The sequence below is a fragment of the Apis florea genome, unplaced genomic scaffold (genome assembly GCF_048593485.1).
Source record: "Apis florea isolate Af1SG1 unplaced genomic scaffold, ASM4859348v1 contig_3170_pilon, whole genome shotgun sequence".
NCBI classification, from domain to species: Eukaryota; Metazoa; Arthropoda; class Insecta; order Hymenoptera; family Apidae; genus Apis; species Apis florea.
The window spans coordinates 2762834-2783108 of record NW_028256714.1 but is presented as its reverse complement, the minus strand read 5'-3'; the positions used below and the strand labels follow the sequence as shown (position 1 = coordinate 2783108).

At 36.1% G+C, this 20275-nt stretch overlaps 1 protein-coding gene across 2 annotated transcripts in view; it reads right to left on the bottom strand.

Annotated features, from left to right (window-relative positions):
- The window catches only part of LOC100871767 (discoidin domain-containing receptor 2), a 137052-nt gene extending 119341 nt beyond the window's left edge, over nucleotides 1-17711 (bottom strand). For both annotated transcript variants that reach the window (XM_003692922.4, XM_031915940.2), the window contains exon 1: nucleotides 17273-17711. The gene's annotated coding sequence lies outside the window, so the exon portion shown is untranslated. The remainder of the gene's footprint in view (nucleotides 1-17272) is intronic.
- Between the last annotated feature and the right edge of the window lie 2564 nt (nucleotides 17712-20275).

Here is a 20275-nt window from a genome sequence, read left to right as displayed (position 1 = left end):
CTAGTAACAGAATGCCGTTGATTATAGATCATCTTCAAACATCAAAAAAACTTGTGCACAGACACGTATCCAGAGTATATGATTATATCGTCGAGTGATAAATATTGATTTCTGAATGAAAATTATATAAAATTATATCAAATTTTTCTGATCTATTTTTCAGATTAAAGAAAAAGTGAAAACTAAAAGTGCATTATATTAAATATTATTCAATATTTTCATATATTTATGATTTATAAAATTTTGACGAAGAAAGAACAAATGTTTCTCTTACTGAAAAATAAGAATATATAATACAATATTGTATTATTATTATAAGTATCCTTCAGATTCGAAAAAGCAACATCAAACATACCTGCACCTTTACCAAAAATCTGACTTAATTGCCTGTTACAACAATTTTGCTGCTCTTCGCGGATTCCTTAAGAGTTGGAATCACAATATTTATACATTTTTTATATATCGATTTTTTATTCCACACTAATTAAACGCAATGTTAATTTCTTTTTCTTTATAATTACAACAAAGAGCAGTATCGTGAATTCCTAAAAAATTAAATCTCTCGTCGTGTAAAAATCGTGAAAGGAATAATTTTGCCCAGTTTCCAATTCCTCCCTCGAATCACTGCGTGTTCCGATCGAGGAAAGTGATAAGTTGGGAAATATTTACGAGGAATAACGATCGATAACGAGGCTAAATAACACGAAACCCCCGTTAAGAAGGAGCGCGAACGTAATGGGCAGCGAGATGGGTCCTGGCTATAACGATTTCATCGTGGCCTCAATATTTCATCCTACGAATCTATCGTGCTCGAAGAGGGGCATCGTGGAGTAACTTTAACGAGCCAATCAGCCTCGCAGCAAGTTTAGCATTCCCGAGCGAGCCCGAAGGGTATCTTGAAAGCCTTATTACCGCCACGGTCAGCCTGTTACGGCCCCTTTTGAAAATCCGATCGGTTCCCCGAACAAAGCGTATCATCCAGACATCAACGACACTGTGTATCGAATTCCATCATGATTTCACGGGAAAATCCATTCCTCACCAACCCGATATCTGACTTTAATTTACCGGCTTCTGTATTATTAAGGATATTGGTTTCTGCAACTCTCGCGCGAGCATCGTGCAATATCCTGTTAGACACATGGCCCACACCCGTACATGCTATTCAACTATCGGAGATATTAGTCCGATTAAGCATCCACGGACCGTTGCCAAAACTGGCCGGCTATCGCTCCATTCGAATCACTGTACTTGTGCCTTTGCAGGGGATAAAATTCCTCCTTCGTTTCGAGTCGGTGTTGTCTCGGTTGGGAGGGGAAACGGATGCTTGTTTGTCGTGGAGTTATAGGTAATTGTGTATAGGATCGAATCTTTGCACTTGGAGAATCAGTTACGAGTTAAATGCAAGACCGGCTGATTATTGGGTGATTCGAATCACTGTGCTTGTTTTGTAAAGGGATAAAATTCGTCGATTAGAGATGAAAGAAAAAGGCTGCTTGTTTATTGTGGATTTATAGGTAATTGTGAGTAGGATCGAACGTTTGCATTTGAAGAATCAGTTATGAGTTAAATGCAAGACCGGCTGATTATTGGGTGATTCGAATCACTGTTCTTGTTTTATAAAGGGATAAAATTCGTCGTTTAGAGATGAAAGAAAAAGGGTGCTTGTTTATTGTGGATTTATAGGTAATTGTGAGTAGGATCGAACGTTTGCATTTGGAGAATGAGTTATGAGTTAAATGCAAGACCGGCTGATTATTGGGTGATTCGAATCACTGTGCTTGTTTTGTAAAGGGATAAAATTCGTCGTTTAGAGATGAAAGAAAAAGGGTGCTTGTTTATTGTGGATTTATAGGTAATTGTGAGTAGGATCGAACTTTTGCACTTGGAGGATGAGTTACGAGTTAAATATAAGATTGGCTGATTATTGGGTGATTCGAATCACTATACTCTTTTCGTAGAGAGCAAACTTGTGTTTGAGAAAAATGTCTTTATTGTGGGATTTTAAATGAATTGAATATAGTGGTTTTATATTTGGAAGATTGAATGTAAGTAGAAGAATTGGTTGGAAGAAAAAGTACAATAATTCATTACTAATTTCTAGAAAATATAAAATGTGTTTGAAATTTTAGGAAAGTTCTGTGAAAACATTTCTTGAGATTCTAAAGGATATATGTAAATTTATTGCAACGTGTCTCTGAATCTTCGTTCAAATTTCTTTTCATTTCATTAATGGAAATAATCATTCTTAAGGTGTGTTGATGTTCTCATTCATAACATTAAAATAGTTTAAGATTTCACCGTATACGTTTCTGTGTTCACCGTGAATCCAATTAGAGTTCTATTACATGTATTACAATTTTCAGGCGAAATTCTATTATTTAGCAGGAGCTAGGAGGAGCTCACGTTTACATTAACGTAAAATTGCCCTAGAATATATTAATAAGATTTCACAATGATATCGCATCTCGGTAATGAAATTTTCCGTATTCCATCGTGAGAACAGTTCTTATTATCGCATTCTCAATTCGAGGAAACTTGAACAAATTCACATGAAACATGGAATATAAATTGAACAGCCATAAATTCTTCTGAATTTTTTAAAAAATTCAAGAAATAAACGAAAATCCATCCGGAGACACAATATATATGTCGCATCATTTCTAAAAAATTTGATCGTTGTTAAGTTTTTTGTTTAAAAAATAATTATTAAAAATAATAAAATTATTGACCTGTAAGGTATCTCTCTAAATGATTTGAATTAAAATTATATAAACTACTTTAATTTTGTCTGTATATTTTTAATTAATCGCAACAAAAACAAAATAAAAACAATAATAAAGGATTCGAGTAATTCTATGATCGTGAACAAATCTTATACTATTCGTCACTTTCCAATCAAGGGTGAAAAATCACCTTCATCCCTCAACCATTACAGTTATCTAATTTAGCTTCCTTGGATTTATACCCTCTTTTTTTAATCTGAAAAACTTGGCCAAGAAAAGGCTGTTTTCGCGCAATTGAGAGGACAGAAGAAATTAGAAAATCGATTTTTAAAACGCGAAGATTCTATAAAAAGTGGAAATAATTAATGAAATGCCCTAGTTTCGAGGCAACCGTTATAACGAGAAACAATATTAACAAGAATAATAACGAAAAATTATTCCCATTAGTAATCCATTGCATCTCGCAATTATTAATATCTCTTACCTTTTCACTTTAAAATAAATTAGCCAAACATTTATAATAAATGAAAAATATAAACATCCTTTGAACCGCTTTCTTTCACTCCCCAATTTTTACCTCAAACTTAAATTTCCATAGAATATTCCACGTAAAATAACATTAATCGTATGAATACTAACAATTAACAAAAAATACACGTTCCAATAACAAAACTCCAGAAAATTGATGATTCCACCCCTTTTGGGGCTATTCTCGATTCAGACTTCAAAATAAGCTTCAAAGTGTTCGACTCAAACTGCGATTGTAATTCTCGCTTCGAACAGTTAACTCGCGGTATAAAGCGTAATCGAACGGAGCAGAAGCAATGCTCGGGGATGCGTTGCTTCCCTGTGCTAATCCTTTCATATTCGATTCCTCGTGTAGTGCGGAGGTTGGACGAGGGAAGGATGAAGCGAAAAGGGAAACGAAAGGGGCCAGCGTTAAAGCGTCGAATCCAGGAAATCGGATCGTGGCGGAGGGACGAAGATGGACGATTGTTCTCTGCACTCGACGCGTGAAACGAGATGCGAACAATCGAGTGCGAAAACGTCGATGTATAACCTTTTGCTGCTCGAAAGTGTCGGCACATGATTGGGGCCATTTTTAATTGTTGAAATAAAATATTGATATTATGTTAACGATCGTGAAGGGAGATCGTGTTGTACAAAATTAATGATTCAAATAATTAATGGTAATTTTGTAATTCACCGTTTTAAAGGGATTACAAAAGTGTTGTAACAATTGTTCAAACGAGAATATAAAGTTATATAAAGTTGTGTTATCAAGTTCAATGATAATTTTGCTTTATATAAAAGTAAAGTTGCGAGTATGTAGACAGCAATTGGTTATGTATGGAGCATTTTCAGAATTTCAGTAGATATTATTTTCGTTCTTTAAAATAGAACGGAATTTCAGGCTACGAAATATATTCAAGTTTCAATGCTCTATATTCCGTTGTGAAAAAATATTTCCAGACGAAATTGTGTGCTAAAAACGTGAAAAAAAAATGATAAAAATTTGAGGATTTGAGTATAAAAATCAAAGAAATTTTTTCACCGAAAAATAAATTGTTCCTCCGTAGAATTCATATATTCATATTTCTTCAAGATAAATTTTCTTGTGAGATGATCTCCTTTTAATTTTTAACCACTCGTTCATTCATTCGTTCATTTCTACCTTCCTTTTCGAACGGATTAAGCTTCCTTGAAGAGACGGATCGCCTATTTACGGATGAATTTAAATCATCGAATGTTATTTTGCCGATCGAACACTGAAAATTTAACGACACGCTCGAAATGTTGCGGTATTTTTCATCATGCCCTTTTGTATACCTATCTCCCTTCTTTTCTCTTTCTTTCTTTTTTTTTTTTGTAATTTCATGGATGGGTTATCCCGCGGATTTTAATGCCTTTCAGTCTCTGAGGTCGTTGCTGTAATTGTCGGCAGAGTTGTGTGCACATTTTTTTGTCTTTTCCATCTCTTTCCCTTTTATTTTTTGCTAGTTGAATGGATTTGAAATTGAGGTTTTAATCGCGAGCGTTAACCCCCCATCGAGTAAGATTTGTCCTTTTGTATTTTAGATTTCAGAATTGAAAAAAAAAAAAAAGGAGTTGCGATGAGATATTGCGTTTTGATCAATAAAAACGTGGAAAAATAATGATTGGAGGCTTCTCTTTTGCAACAGCGGTGTCGTCATTCCGGAAATTCCGATATATAAATTTATCCGTTCCACGATACATACAAGGAAATATAATTAATGCAAATATCTAATCTAAACACGTTCATTGTCATTGTGGAATTAAACATTCGTCAGCACGAATGGATATGATTATCGATCGACAAGTTTTCTTAAAGTATTCGGGAAGTTTGAGTAAAAGATGGATACTTTATGGATCTGTTCGATTTTATTCCATCGAGATATGGAAGATAAAAATGAAGCGAAATTACTCAATTTTCCACGGATTAAAAGATTAAAAGATCGAAGTATAACCTATTTATCGTTAAAAAAATTTACGAATCATATGTTATGAAACATATTTTTTCGAAAATGGTTTGCGTATCGAGTGTTTTTGAATAATATAAACTCGAATATATATTTATTTATTTATCACCCCCGGAGAACGAAAATTAATCGAATAAAAATAATTTATCGAATATCATACATATACATATATATATATATATACACGCAATTTTTGTTTCGAAAACAGTCGTTACATATCGAACGGAAAAATCCAATCATTCGTCGTCGTCTACGTTCGAATAAAATATTTCCACGAGCGTATGAATCGTTCATCGGCAAAGTGGAGTGAACGATGAATTTTTTAAAAAATCGATTAATGGGGGACTCGGTCTAATGCGGCCGGTCTAATTCGCAAAGTGCATTTTACCGGCGGGGGCGAAATATTTCGATAACGATCGTCGATGACGTCAACCCCTCTATTAATTGTCATTTGTCGTAGTCATTTGTCACGAGGAGGGGGGGAGGGGGAGAAATAAAAAACCGAACTCTAATCGCGTAGCTACGTGTCGCGAATAATGAAAAAGCCCGGCGACTTATTGCTTCGAGCCGGCTCTAATGAGCCAGCAAACCGAGCTAATCATCGACCTTGTTGATACTGAAGGAAGAACTCGAACTTATTTCGAAAAAAAAGTCTAATATAATCTTGATAATGATTTTGTGGTAATTCTAGCATTCTTATGATTCTAATCTTAACTTTAGGATATTCTAAGGATTGTTTGGAATTGAACAGAATATACGAAATAAAATAAAACGTTGATTCTAATTTTAATTTTAATTCATATCGAAAGATATATTCCAGAACAGATCCCGAAGAAAACTTTAATATTTGCATTACATTGCATATGCAAACTTCAATGCAATCTATATGAGCGTTTCAAGGAATTTTTGGAATATGGAATAGAGAAATAAAGCGTGAAATGTATTTTTGACGATCGAAATACACTCAATGTTTACGATTGTAACTTCGGTCGTTGTAATTTCGATTGCCAAAGTTTTATATTATTTTGTGTTTCATTTCTGTTTTTCGAACGATCGAATATACAAGTATACAGGTTAGGATCACACTTGCGTTAAGATTATGTTTCTTTTCGGGATAATAGCGCAAGTTTTGAAGTTTTCTTTCGTGAAATATAAAATCTTACTTATGGAAATTGCGCTATTGCTAGAATTGCACTATTATAATTACGATCCTTAATAGAAATTTCTCTTAGGAAATTGTAAACTGTACAAGATATAAATATAGAATGATATTTTGTTAAATAACAAAACTTATCTCGAGATTTTTCCTGGAACGCGTAAAAACGATATGCGTTGGAACCAGTTTTTCAACTTTTCGAAATAAAGCCTTTGAAATAAAACTTGAAATCGAACAGTGAAAATTGCCTAAACGGAATTACTCCTACTTTTTTTTTTTTTTTTCACAGAAACGATCCTCTTCGTTCATTTGGATAAAACCAAGTGGAAGAAGACTCGCGACGTTAAAAATCGTTGGAGGCAAGCGTACCGCGACTCGACGATAACGAATGAGTAATATTAAGATAGTTTGTCCCATCGTGACGTTTATATTGCCGATGATAAAGGCCGGAATGTGGAATACATTGTTCGGGCACGGCTCGAGTGGAAAGAGAATCGCGCAGTGGTTAAGGTTAAACATTGATCAGACAAGGGAGAAATGCATATAGTTTATAATACTTATAAGAGATATTATGGAAACAGAGACCCTCTTGAAACGAGACGAATTTCAAGGGGATACTCTTATCGAGCTTCTTCGTTTCGCCTTTAACTTGTTCAATCACGTATGAATTAAATTTCATCACATCGATACAGTTTTATCCGATTACCTCTTATTACAATTATCGATCTCAAACAGTAAGTAATAACAACGCGTTATTATTATAACATGGAAATACTTCGTTGTATCGATCGTGCAATTAATATCGATCACTGTAATCACGAATTATAATAAAATACGAAAATAAATTATACTTTATGTTTCATCACATGTATATATTTTTCTGAAAATTAACGATCATAATTATAGATTTCCACAAAAATATATATATATATACCTGAGACGTTTTTCAAGATTAACAAGAGTCAAATGTAATCGATACCAATCACGTCAATTACCAATTTCCACAAAAATCCAATTACTCGCGATATGAAATTGAATCCGTCGCTCAAAGGAGCGGCTCTTCGAACAAAAATCAAGTAAAAATCGTTTGAAGGAGTTTTTTTCATTGCGCTGCGTGCCCCTACTTTCAGCGAAAAAACGAAGTGAAAAGGAACAAACGATCGCAGAAAGGGTGACGTCAAATTGATGAATACCGCGAAAAGCGTCGAAACATCGTTCCCAGTGTATCGATTGACGCCCGTCCCGTTTCTTTCTCCCGTCTTGCCGACGCTGAATTTTATTTATGGGGCGATAAATTTGCCGTTAATAATGATCGGTCGGAATTGTAAATCGACGAACGCAACAGATGGGATTCATTCGTAAGAGTCGTACCACCATCTTGCGGATAAACGTATCGTCGAAAGAAAGTTTTCAAGGTTTTCGATTCTTGATCGATAAAGTGATTATTTTCTTCGGCGTTGAGGCGGATTAATCTATGATTCCTTCTTCCCTCTGCATGCGTTATACACGTATATATTAAGGAAGAAATTCAATCGAGTTAATTTCATCATTTCAATTTATAAATGACGAGGTTTCAGATTTATCTTAATTATTTATTTCGTGAAATAAATATCAGATGAATTACACTAGACGGGGGAAAATATATTTGGACGATAGAATTTAATTATGAAATAGTACGGGAGAAGGTTGCAGTATATTATAGTCTGATTAGTTAGAAAGCTTATCCGAAGAATGTGCCGGTGGATATTTAAAATATTCGTGATATTCGTAATATTCATAATGCTTGTGCGCAGTATATGTGCCCAAGCGCAAAGAGCGAAATTTAATATTGTGTCGTTTATACGATGGTAAAAGTGATTCTTCAAGAATACGTTATGCGAGTGTGCGACACTTCGTTCTATCCAAGTTGCACGTTGTTGGCTCGGATAATAAAATTATACGCGAGTTCAATCTTTCATTTTCCATTCCTAGCTAATTTTCTTGAGGATATAATTTTTTCTCAATTCGTAATAAAGTTGCAAATTCTACGCACGAAGAGGAGAGACGTAAATTCTTCGAGAGAAGATAAAATTGATTGGAATTGCCAAACTCTTTTTCAATACAATATAATTTATAATTGTACGAAAGTTTCCTTCATAGCAGATTATTTTTATATAAAGATATATTATAGAGAACAAGAAGATTTAAGATATTTCAAGGATACTACTAATACCTTCCTCGAAACGATCGTCCAATTCGAAACGAAGCGATCGAGTAATCGCTTCGACGATAAACCTCGCCCCATAAACTCGCACGTTCGATCGTTCTGAATTACTTAACGCTCGCTATCGTTCACCACGAACGGGATAAAGATACGAGCACGCGTGGAATACGTCCTTTGCCACGATCTTATTTCGTTTCGATCGTGTGTTATTAACGTAATATCAAGTTTAATAAAAAAAAAAAAGAAAGAAAGGAAAAAAAAATCACATTTCGATTCCGTAACGATTCCTCAGCCAAGCTGGCACAAGGCGATCGTTCGCTTTTATTACGGATGTTCACCACGGATTCTGAATTTGAACCCGCGTTAGAGCGGTTTTAGAGCGGCTTCCAGGGTGGAGAGCGGTTTAATCAGTTAAAAGGAAAGTAATGAACAGCGGACGCGCTAGAGCACGAGCAACGCACAGATGCTCCTCCACTTGGCGAGTTTTTAACGCCAAGGAAACGTTTGAAAATCTGGAAAATCGAATATTTATTACGTTTACTTTTTCGAGTTGGGTTGCTTACTTAGAACGGTTCCTAAGATTATCCAACTTAATAAATCAGTTGGATGATCGATGCTATTTTTTTTCATACTTGGAAAATGAACGTCATTCGAAAGTTAAGAAGGATTTTGAAGTGAAGTGAAGGTTGGACCACCACTTTTTATTTCAATAAAATCAAATAGGATCCAAAGATCGCGTCTGTGTTTCTTGAATATCGATATATTTACAAACGATCGTAAAAAGTGTCAACAACGATGATCAAAAGAGCTGTCCGTCCATGAAAATTTCGAGAAGGCGTACATTCTTCGACCAAGAACAAAACCATTCATATCAAACAATACGTTGCTTTATTTCACGTGGGGCGGTTTAACGCGCTTTAAGCAATGAATTTTAATTAATCTGCGGGATCGTAGGAGCCGCTCAACCTGTCATTGTTCCCTTGAACATTATTTTTCAATGACTAATTACGTACGAGGCTCGTATTAATTATCCCCGATTCTCGTTGTTGCGTTGGCCGCAAATAACCGCGAAACGAAAATTCAGTTCGGCCATTCACGTCGAACAATGTCGGGAGAAGCTTCGCCCACGTATATTGTGCCGGATCGAGTAAAAAAAAAAAAAAAAAAAAAAAAACTATGATTAATCGTGTACATTTACAACTCGAAAAAAATAAAAGATGGGGGAGAATATGCGTATATATATACACACAGACGTGTTAGAGAGCGTTTGCTTTTTATCTGGATTCGGTCGAATATCTCGGGATTAAAGATATGAAAAATGTTTTTGTAAAAATTGCTTGGCATTGAGGAATACGCATAGATTTTTCTTCCTTTCTTTTTTTAGACGAGCGACATATTAAACGGAATTATATAAATTTTAATACATTAATCGACCCGACTTTCTCTCTTCGTCTTGTTGTTGCAAGAATTACGAGAGATATGGAGAAATCATCGGTTCGAGAGATAATTACTGCAAATTTGTATAAAATCTTATTATATCCATCTTGAGGTACAATAATTCTTCCACCACGAATAATTCAATACCCTTTCTCTAGTATAATAAATTCTTAAATTCTGGTCTGAAAATAAATCCCTTCGTCGAGATCTCTCCACCGTATTTGTTATATACCAAACCTTATACTTTTTCGAAGAACGTTTTATTCTCGTGTATATATATATATATCTTTAATCCTTATTAGTCGGTGTAGAAACGTAGTCTGACCGACGCGTACGCAGAAGGACAAAGCGGCGGATAAGGAAAAGAGAAGAGAAGAAGAAGAAAAAAAAAACGAAGGCGACAAAAGGAGGAAAAAGGGATGGGTTTTATTTTTATCAGTTTTCCAACCAGCCATATTTCCCAGTGAAATTGGCCGGGAAACTTTTACGCGGTGGCCGCGTAATATTGACCTCTGGTTTGTTCACACGTAAATAAATACGATTAATCGTAACATCGCGCCGAGACTTTTTCGTCGTTTCGCCTCTCGTCCGAAACATCGCCCTTTTATAAATCATCCACCCTCCCCCCTCTCCCCCGCCCTAGTTTTTGATCGCGTGATTTATGGATCAATTGTTTCGCGCTCCATTCAAACCCAAGTGTCATTGGACCGCCGTCGGACCTCGGCCGGAAGAAGAATGACGTTCCAAATGAAATTCGACAAATTTCGACGGGGGACAACGTTTCGATGATTTTTTTCTTTTTTTCCTTTTTTTTTTTTTTTTTTTGATAAGTTATTCGACTCCTTCGTGTGAAGGATCTTGTAAAGGTTTTGCCAAGATTTCTGAGAAATTTTCCAAGATTTCATTTTTGATCTTCCGGAGAGTTCGTTGGATTGATTTTTTAAATCAGAGAGATTCTTCTTAATTCGAAGAGATTTAAAATTTTTAGTTAGGTTTTTCGCGTTATTTAGATTCACATTTTGGAAATTTAAATGTAACGATAAGTGAAATGATAGAAGGAAGAATTTAGAAGAATTAGGAATTAATAATTCGCTCGACTTACCCACGATGAGAATGATGTTTATAAATTTTCATGACGTTATAAATTCTTTGGACGTTATAAATTTCTAAATAATTAACAAGCTACTTGAAGCTACTTCTTCTAAAATAACTCCATAATTGTATTTTTTGTCACGGACAATTTTTCTTTTTTTTTTTTTTTTTTTTTTTTCATTCTTCTATCCAATTTATCCTACAAACATTCCATTAATGAAAGATCTGAAGGCACTCCTCTTATTATTTTTTCTCTGCAAATTTTTAACAACGTAATAAAATCAAACTTGGGATATGTAAAATTAAATAAATGTTTAAAACTAACTAATTAACATCACATTATATTCCCTTCGATCGACCACAATTATTGGATTTAATTTATTCGAGAATATCTTCCGATTAAAAAATAATCTTCCCAAATCGATACATTATTAGATTGTATCAATGACCAAAATATGATACTGTTGATCAAGGACTCGACAAATTCAAGAAGACGAAAAATTATTATTCAATCGATATTACCAACAATTTATATATCCAATTCAATATTGATGAAATAAGTCAACTTCAAGCTTCAAATCGACAAATATTACTCAACTTGTCATCACCTCATCATTCTCTCATAATCTTTCACAATCTTGGATAATTGGCCATTTAACGAGCGACTCTGGTATTTTTTAAAGTCGAAATAAGCAATGCCCTTTCGCCGACTTTAAAGCCGCGCAGCCAAAGCAAATTTCGCGGCTTTGAAAAGCGGCGCCAATTCCGGCCGGATATGCAATGAGTAAGCGATGCGTGAACCCGAGTCGCGGCCGGAAGCAGAGCCTATTTGTATTGCTCCACCGCAACTATAGAGCACACCGCGCTAATGTTAGGCGTACGCAGCGCGTTTCTGAGCGTGATTTTATCGCCGCGGTTTCGAGGCCAGCGTGGTCGCCATTTTTAATCCCAACGCCCTACGCTCAATTTCGTGGCCATTGCGTCGATCGTCGTCGTCGATTGCGAGCTTCGTCGTTTTGGGCCCCAATCTTGTCAAAGGGAGCAATTGTGGTCATTTTGGAGTAGCGTTTCGTTCCATCGCAATTTTAATTAATAATTTATAATTTTTATAAATTGTAAATCGTCTGCTCGTTTTTGGTAATTTTATATAACGTGTGTTGTACATTTTATCATTGATATTTTTCTGTGGTACTGTTATGAGTGGACTAGCTTCGTAAGGGAGTAGACTAGTTAAATTCGAAGCAAAGATCGAAGATGGAATTCGTGACAATTTAGTTATTTATCGTGAAAAATAGGTACAGATATCCTGAAATATTCTATCGGTAAATGCACGTTAATTTAGTAATAGTAAATTCGTGCATTTTGCACGATGTAAGTGTAGCAATATGATTTTCTACGATATTGTTACTGCGCACGAGGAAAGCCTCGTTAACATCGTGGATGTTTACAGCAGCGATAGATACGTTAAAATTTAATCTTCGAAACCTGTGCCTCGTGATTCTTCGATTATCGCGATCATCAACTCCGCTCGTTCCGATAAATATCCAAAATGTTGAAGCGTAACAGCTATTTCCTCTCTCGTGCATCGATTTGCGTGTCCCGAATCGATACAATTTTAGATCCGATCGCGCATAGGTGGAATTTTGGAAAGTTCCAAATATCCATGTAAATAAATAAATATCCATGAAAAGAGTCGTATAGATATACAGATGTTCAACCTTTATGTATGATCGACGTACACTTTACGTAAAAAGTAAGAAATATAATATAAAGTGTTCGTTATAGGTAATAAAATATTTTTATTACGATCGTATTGAATTATAAGTGAATATTATGTTTCCTATTTCTTTACGTAAACCATGATTTTTATAACGATCGATACAATTACAATATTCGCTTGCAGCCAACATCGTACGAATTTATTCATATTTTTTTAAAAAAATTATCCATTAATTTTAATTCATCTCAAAAGCGAACGATTAGTTTGTTTCGGTAAATGCAAATATATCGTATCAATCACCGATACAGGGATCGTATAAAAAAAAAAAGAAAAAGAAAAGTAGGAGATCATGTATGATCAATCGAGTTCACGTGGAATCATATCGTAACCGTATATCGCGAACGTTAGCGTTTTGAAAACGCGTGTCGCCTCTCTGTTATTGCTTCTGACTCGATTTAACTACCGAATTTATACGGGATGCTTGCTATATGCAAATGGATGGCGCGAAGCTTCGAGCTTTTAATCGTGACCCGACCGGCTTAACCACCTAGCGAATCCGACATTGAAACCATTTTCTCGTAATTCTGGAGAATCGTCAGCCTATATCCACGACCTAACCTCGATCATCCCCTCGATCGTGAATCAATGCGATCATTCCTTGTGTTTTTTTGTACTCGTTTCTTTTTTTTTTCCTGAGTATCCTTCACTCCGTTCATTTAAATAAAAATTTGAATTGAATACTCGATAATACTGGATAATTATGTGCATGTTTTTAAGACTGAAATTAATGGACCAAGTTTGTAATATTTTGTATTTTATCGACGTGTTAATAGTGCTTTTTGGTGAAATTAGTTTTTAAAAAATATTAGTTTTTATTCGGGCGGCATATTATTTTAATAATTGATTTAATTTTGCTCGACGATATTTTATATTAATATCGCGCGAATTTCGATTCGAATTGACAATCCCGTGACATCAACGATAAAATTACCAATTATACGTAGGTAATATAAATTATTTAAATTTCAATAGCTTCGAATTCGGATAATTTTAACGGAATTAATTTTAAAAATCGATTAATCAGAATTAAAATCCTTATTTCGAAACCAAGTATTGTACACCGAGTTTTCAATCGAATCTGTTTAAAAGAAAAAAAATTTCAAATCGAAGATTATAATTCCTACCCTCTGCAACGCGTCTGCATCATTGGGTTTAACAAATTCTCAAAGATCACACTCGAAAAATACTCGTATAAAACCAATTAAAATCGAACCGAAAACTTTTGCACAATCCCCATAAAAAAATGTAAGAACACGCAGTTTGGAAATACATACAGTTTCGTTATTCAAAATGAACCGTTCGAATCGAAACGAATTAGCTCGCGACGTTAATTATATGCGCGTTTTAATTCCGGATGCACGGGCCTGATTGCTTTTAATTAAATTTTAATTCGATTAAAATTTGTTGTAATCGGCCCACGCCGTGCAAACTCGTCCTCCCCCGTCGTCCAACCATTTTTTTTTTTTTTTCGTTCGTAACTTTTCGCTCCGTTTCGGGATTAAAGCGAAAGTTTTCCCGTTTGCCTTCGAGCGATACGAATATTTCGTTGTGCTCTCGAGAACGAGAATTCCATAACTGAAGTTCGTTTATCGCGCGTATCACGCGTACGATCGTTCCGTGTGTTTATATCACGAGGCGAAAGATTTCCGAGAATGTCGAAGGAGAAAGGAGGGGGACGGATATCAACGGATTTCTCGATGCTACAGACAATGTAAAACCGCGTGTATATTCAAACGGAGGGAAAAGTTATCGTTGGTTGGAATAGTAGTTTTGTTGGATACATTCGGATATTCAGAGTTTTTCGCCTGCACCGAAATTCTCTTCTTGCGGGCGGATTTGAATTTTCGAAAACCGTCGCTCCGTGTAAGAGGGCCGAGATATTAAAGATAAATCTTGCGGAATAAATAAAGGGGTTTGCATTTTTGAAAATTTCGAATATATCTTCTTTTTTGTTTTTAAAGGCTTTCAAACCTCGCATCGAATGTATTTTTTGAATACGATCGTAATGCGAGAAATATTATCGACGATATTTCGTGGAAACGTAAGTTTCTGTTTCCAGAGAGAACGCATTATTTTCGAAATATTTAAATAAAATTTCGCGTGCTCGGGGAAATACCGTGGAATAATAGAAGATGGTCGGAGGAAGAGAAATCAAAGATCACTCCATCTCGTTCGATTCTGAATCGAAAAATACAATAATAAGGATCTCGAGAAAATTTCATTTAAAGATCACACAGCGTAACGTAATTTTTTCTATCCCTTTCGAACGTTTCAACGATCATACACCCTATAAAAAATTATCCTATAAAAATAAAATATATACCTCTTCTTAGGTCTCCAAGAATTAACACGAAAATTCATTTTTCAAACGAAAATCCTGGATCGATCCACGAAACTTTTTCCACTCAATTAAATCAGTCTGCATAATTACAAATGTTAAACTCACCCAATCCACCGATCCCCCAATAAAATCTTACGTATTTTCAAACGATCCCTTAACCCTCCTCCTCCTGTCTCATCCTGTAAACGCACGCGAACCGAGAAATGCACCGCCGCGGCCAGATTCTTACATGCAAAACGGTTGGTGGCGATCAACGGGTGGAGGGGCCGCGGAAGGAGGATTGAAGGTGATGGGCAGAACAGACGGCGAAGCTTGGCCACGAGGCATTCAACGAGGCTAACTCTATCTCGGCAAATTACATTTCCATCCCGGTGCGTGATAGGTGCAGCAAACATGCCCGTCAACGTCCGACCGAGTTTCTCCCTGATTAGTTACACTCGACGCACGGATTATATTTCCAAAGGCAATTAATTAACCAACTTCCTCGTGAGTCGTGCGACCTGTCACGATATATATATATATATGTGGTGGAGGGAGGACAGCGGCCGGTTGGACGGGACAGGGTTTTGGAAAATGAAATTTCTCAGCGGCCCGCTTTAATGGAAACTGTCGCCGAAAACGTCGGGATAAAGCCTTTCTGATCGACACGATTGAACTACTGGTTTCGATGCACTCGAGACGAGGTCTTTCTTATTTTTCCGTGAGTGTTATTGTCAATGGGTGATCAAAGGGAATCAGTTGGAAGCAGTTTGTGTGATTGTCGCGTGAATGGTGGTTGAAAAAATTATTTAACAATGTTCAATCTATTTTCTCCTATCATTTTTTTCTTGTATTATGTTTATACTATTTTTATTCAAAAATTATAATATTTTTAAGTACCTTCACATTCTTGATTATCGACAAGTTTTCTAAGGACGAGTTTGATTATACCAACATATTCAAAAGTTTCCATCCCGTAATGTCGAACCTTTAATAATCCTAAATCCCGTTGAGTATCAAATGTTACTTTAATATTTTCAAAGAAAATTCCGAGAAATTTCGACGAAGGGAAATTAAAACGTGTCCCTGCGCAAGATTTCCCCGGGTTCCCGCGTTTCGGGCCAGCTTAACGTCGCTGCAGGAAACATCCAAGTTTCCAGTTTTGCTTACACCGCGTGAAACGTGGAACTGGAATTCGCGGATAATTTTCGTCGATAAATTTATCGAACAAGTAATGCGATAACGCATTATCGAAAATGCATATTCCAAAACCTCTTTGTCGAGTACAAATAGGATAACAAAACTCTCGAAACGATTATTCATTGATAATAACTTTCACTCTCGATATAGTGTCCATTAACGAACGATAATCTCCGAGAATTTTCGCTCTAAAACCGTGAAATTTGCGCTCTTGTAGCGCAAGCAAAGCATACGATGTAACCACAAGTACAGATACGTTTGAGAATAAAAGTCTCGTTTTCAAAATTAATTTTCGTACGCGGCACTAAATACAAGTCCAATTCTACTTTACAGCTTAAGTCGAGAAGGAATGGGGAATGTTGTTTCGAAACGACGAGCCACGGATATCCCGCAGCGGCGAGCGAATAACACGAAAAACGAATATCGTCCGTGATAAAGTCGGCTCGGCCGGCCAACGGTAAACTACTCCACTTGTCGCGAGCATATTGCATACAGGCTGTCAGCTCGCGTTACGCGTACACGCCAACGCGATTACCTCGGTGGAAATATTTCACGATAACCCGGATAGGGTTAAACGAGAGATACCATTTAATACACCGCGTGAACATTTTGTTCAGTTTGCGTCGCGTTAATTATGACCGCGTCAAGGCTTGCCGATATATTTCCGTTGTACGTATACCGGAATGGATTTAATTTCGCGTCAACACCGCGAATAATAACATTGATCGATACATTTCCCTGATCCGTTTACCTAAAATTCAAATTATCCATTTAGAACAACACCGATATAAGTCTCTTTGAAATTTCTCCATTGAAAAACTTCGATTGAAAACTGTTAAAAGAAAAGGAAAACTCACCCAATCAAGTGTCTCTAGCACAGCTGTGGAGCTGGCCGATTGTTATCCTCGATGGTAGCGCCTCGTTGCACATCCGATCGCCTCAAGATCGTTTCCCGAACTCGCATCGAGGTGTAGCCGATCGAACAACCATCTCCTCGTTGATCACCGAGTCCTTCCTCATCCCGTTCTCTTCACTTCGAAACAAACTCGGTCGGAACACCGTCCGCCGCGACGTCACACGTGATCGACTCGATCCCGTATATCCACATAAAAGGTTAAAAGCATACGAGTGACTCGCTTTTATTTCCACGATAAACACGACCAACGATACGAGAGGATGCGCGCGAAGGAAAGGAGAGGACGTTCGCAAGTAACGAGAGGGATGCTCGAGCCCCGAGGCAAAACAAAAGCAAGACAGAGGGAACGACGTTACGCACGCGGTGGCCAGTCGCAGACTGAACTCGCGATCCGCGAGTAGCATCGATTTCGGTGGAGGGGGAAGAGACTACCTGCCGTGAGTGGAAGGGAGGGGGATGGAGGGAGGATGGAAGGGCGGACGAGGCACAACGAGAGGAGCAGTCAACCTATACGCGTGTCTAACGGTCGCGTTGGACGAGAGCTTATTTCGCTTCGTGAGAGCTGCTTCAGAACTAGAGAGAGAGAGAGAGAGAGAGCGTAGGCGTGAGTGTACATTCCGTCTGGTCGAAATGACGCGTGGAGACGATCGTGAAAATATGAATAGAAATTTTAGTTCTTATTTGTGTGGAACTGTATTATCTGAAAAATTGTATTTGTATTCATGTGAGATTCGAAGGAATTTGTCAGAAAAAAATAGTTTTAGAATTAATATTGAAACGAACCGGATGTTAGTCCTAGTCCGGATAATAATTCTTTTCTATTAATCAAACGAAAAATATGGAATCAGGTGGATTTTCATGTGTGAGCAATTTAATTTAATCAATAGATTCGTGTAAGCAGAGTCATATGCTTCTTCATCTAGATATTTTTGCACGATTAATGATATTAATGAGTTATAATCACTGGGTGGTTATTTTATATTTTTTTAAATTTGTACGATCAATAAAATTGTAATTTAATTACGTTATTATTAAATTTGTTATCGTTTTATAATAGTTTTTATATTAATATTTATTTTATAGATTGATCTCGCTCTCGTTTTTTCTATCGTTTGTAAAATATTGTCAGACCTTTTAATTAAAGATTAAATAAAAATAATCCTAAATAATGGAATTCCCTTTACAGTCATGAGCTCAGGAATATATACTTTTTTCCCTGACAGATTGCGATGAAAAAGAACGAGTCACAAATTGAATTAACTAGCGACAAGTTAAATTAATTTCCTCGCGAATTTTACAAAAAGTCTCACGCTAATTAATCAACAGTTTTTATCATTTTACCATACAATAAATATCAATGCATTTCTTACGTCGAAACTTTTCTAAAATATCTAATACCTATGTGCTACAAATTTCAATTTTTATATCTCAAAGCAAAATATAACTATTTTTCTTGAAAGGTAGTCCAAACTACCTTTCTGCTTTTGGAAAGAAGGAAGAAAATTTCATTTTTCGGCGTGGTACGTATGATTTACATCAATTGCCAGTGCATACAAAGTGTCGAAATTTTTACAAATGAAATTGAAATTTCTCTTGAAGAGAAATTCTTCTCCATAATTCCGATATTATTAAAAAAGATCGAAATACATAAATAATCCGAAATGTTAAAAAAAATCGATCGAATAAGTAATAATCCATCAATTCAAAATATATACAAGTCTCAAAAGAGAATGTCTGCAACGAGAAATTTCCAATTTCCTTCCGCGGATTTTCAATTTTCCATTGATTTCCGGCAAAAAACAAATCGCGAAAAGAAAAAGAAGAAAAAAGAAGAAACAAAATCAAATATTCTCCAAAAAATACGCTCCATCGTTTTATCGTGTATATAATACAACTACTGCTACTTTTCGCCAAAAAAAAAAAAAAAAAAGAAACAAGAAAAAATCCACCGTTACTTTTTCAATTTACAACAAAATCGATTCTTGATCGATTCCACCGCGTCGAAATTCGTTCGGGTAGAGTTTCGGTGTGCTTCCAACGAATCTCGCTCTTCCCCTCCTCCTTTTTCGCCTTTCCTTCCAATCTTAATCCACGTGTCCTCGAGCTTGTTCCCCGATTCCCGCCAATATCGCCTCCCTCGATTGCATTATTGCGCGCTGAGATTTCGACGGGGAATCTCGTTTGACAGAGGGCCTCGGCGAATCGGCTCGGCCATGTTGTTGTTCTCCGGTGATCGGCAATGCTTTTGCAGCTGATGGCGCGATTATTTTGTTTCACGGCTCGACGTTTTCGGGACGTTTGATTGGCGTTCTGGACGGGCTAATGAACGGTGGCGTTGAAATTACGATGATGATTGCGAAATAAAGTGAGTGAGATTCGTTGTTGATATGGTGAAAATCGGGCGGGAATCGAGGAATAATTTAATCTTTTCTTCTTGTTGATTTCTTTCTCTCTCTTTTTTTCTTTTTTCTTTTCGAAGGAAATTTTACGAAAGGATAAGGTGTTTACGATTATTTTGAAATACGGATTTCACGCGTTTCAATGTGCATTGGCGGCGAGCTGTTAACTAGGATCATTATTCAATCGTGTAACTATACCGTGGAACGTAGAAATCAATTGTTATTAATTCGGGGCATATTGACACGTAGTGTGTGGCTTTTGTTATCCATAAACACAGAGAATTTCGAGGTGGCATTGTTTTCGAATCAAATATTATCCGAACCTATTCAGGGATAATTTTTAATAATTTTTCGATAGTCGGAGTTATTTCATTATTTTTTGTAATATTTTATTTTCTCTCTCTTTTCTTTCCGATTCATTGATAATATATACGATTTCGATGGAGAAAAATTATTTCTGAAGTATGCAAAAATACGATATAAAATGTATAAATGTAACTATACAAATAGTAGAAACTTAATTTGGTAGAAAAATTAATTCTAAA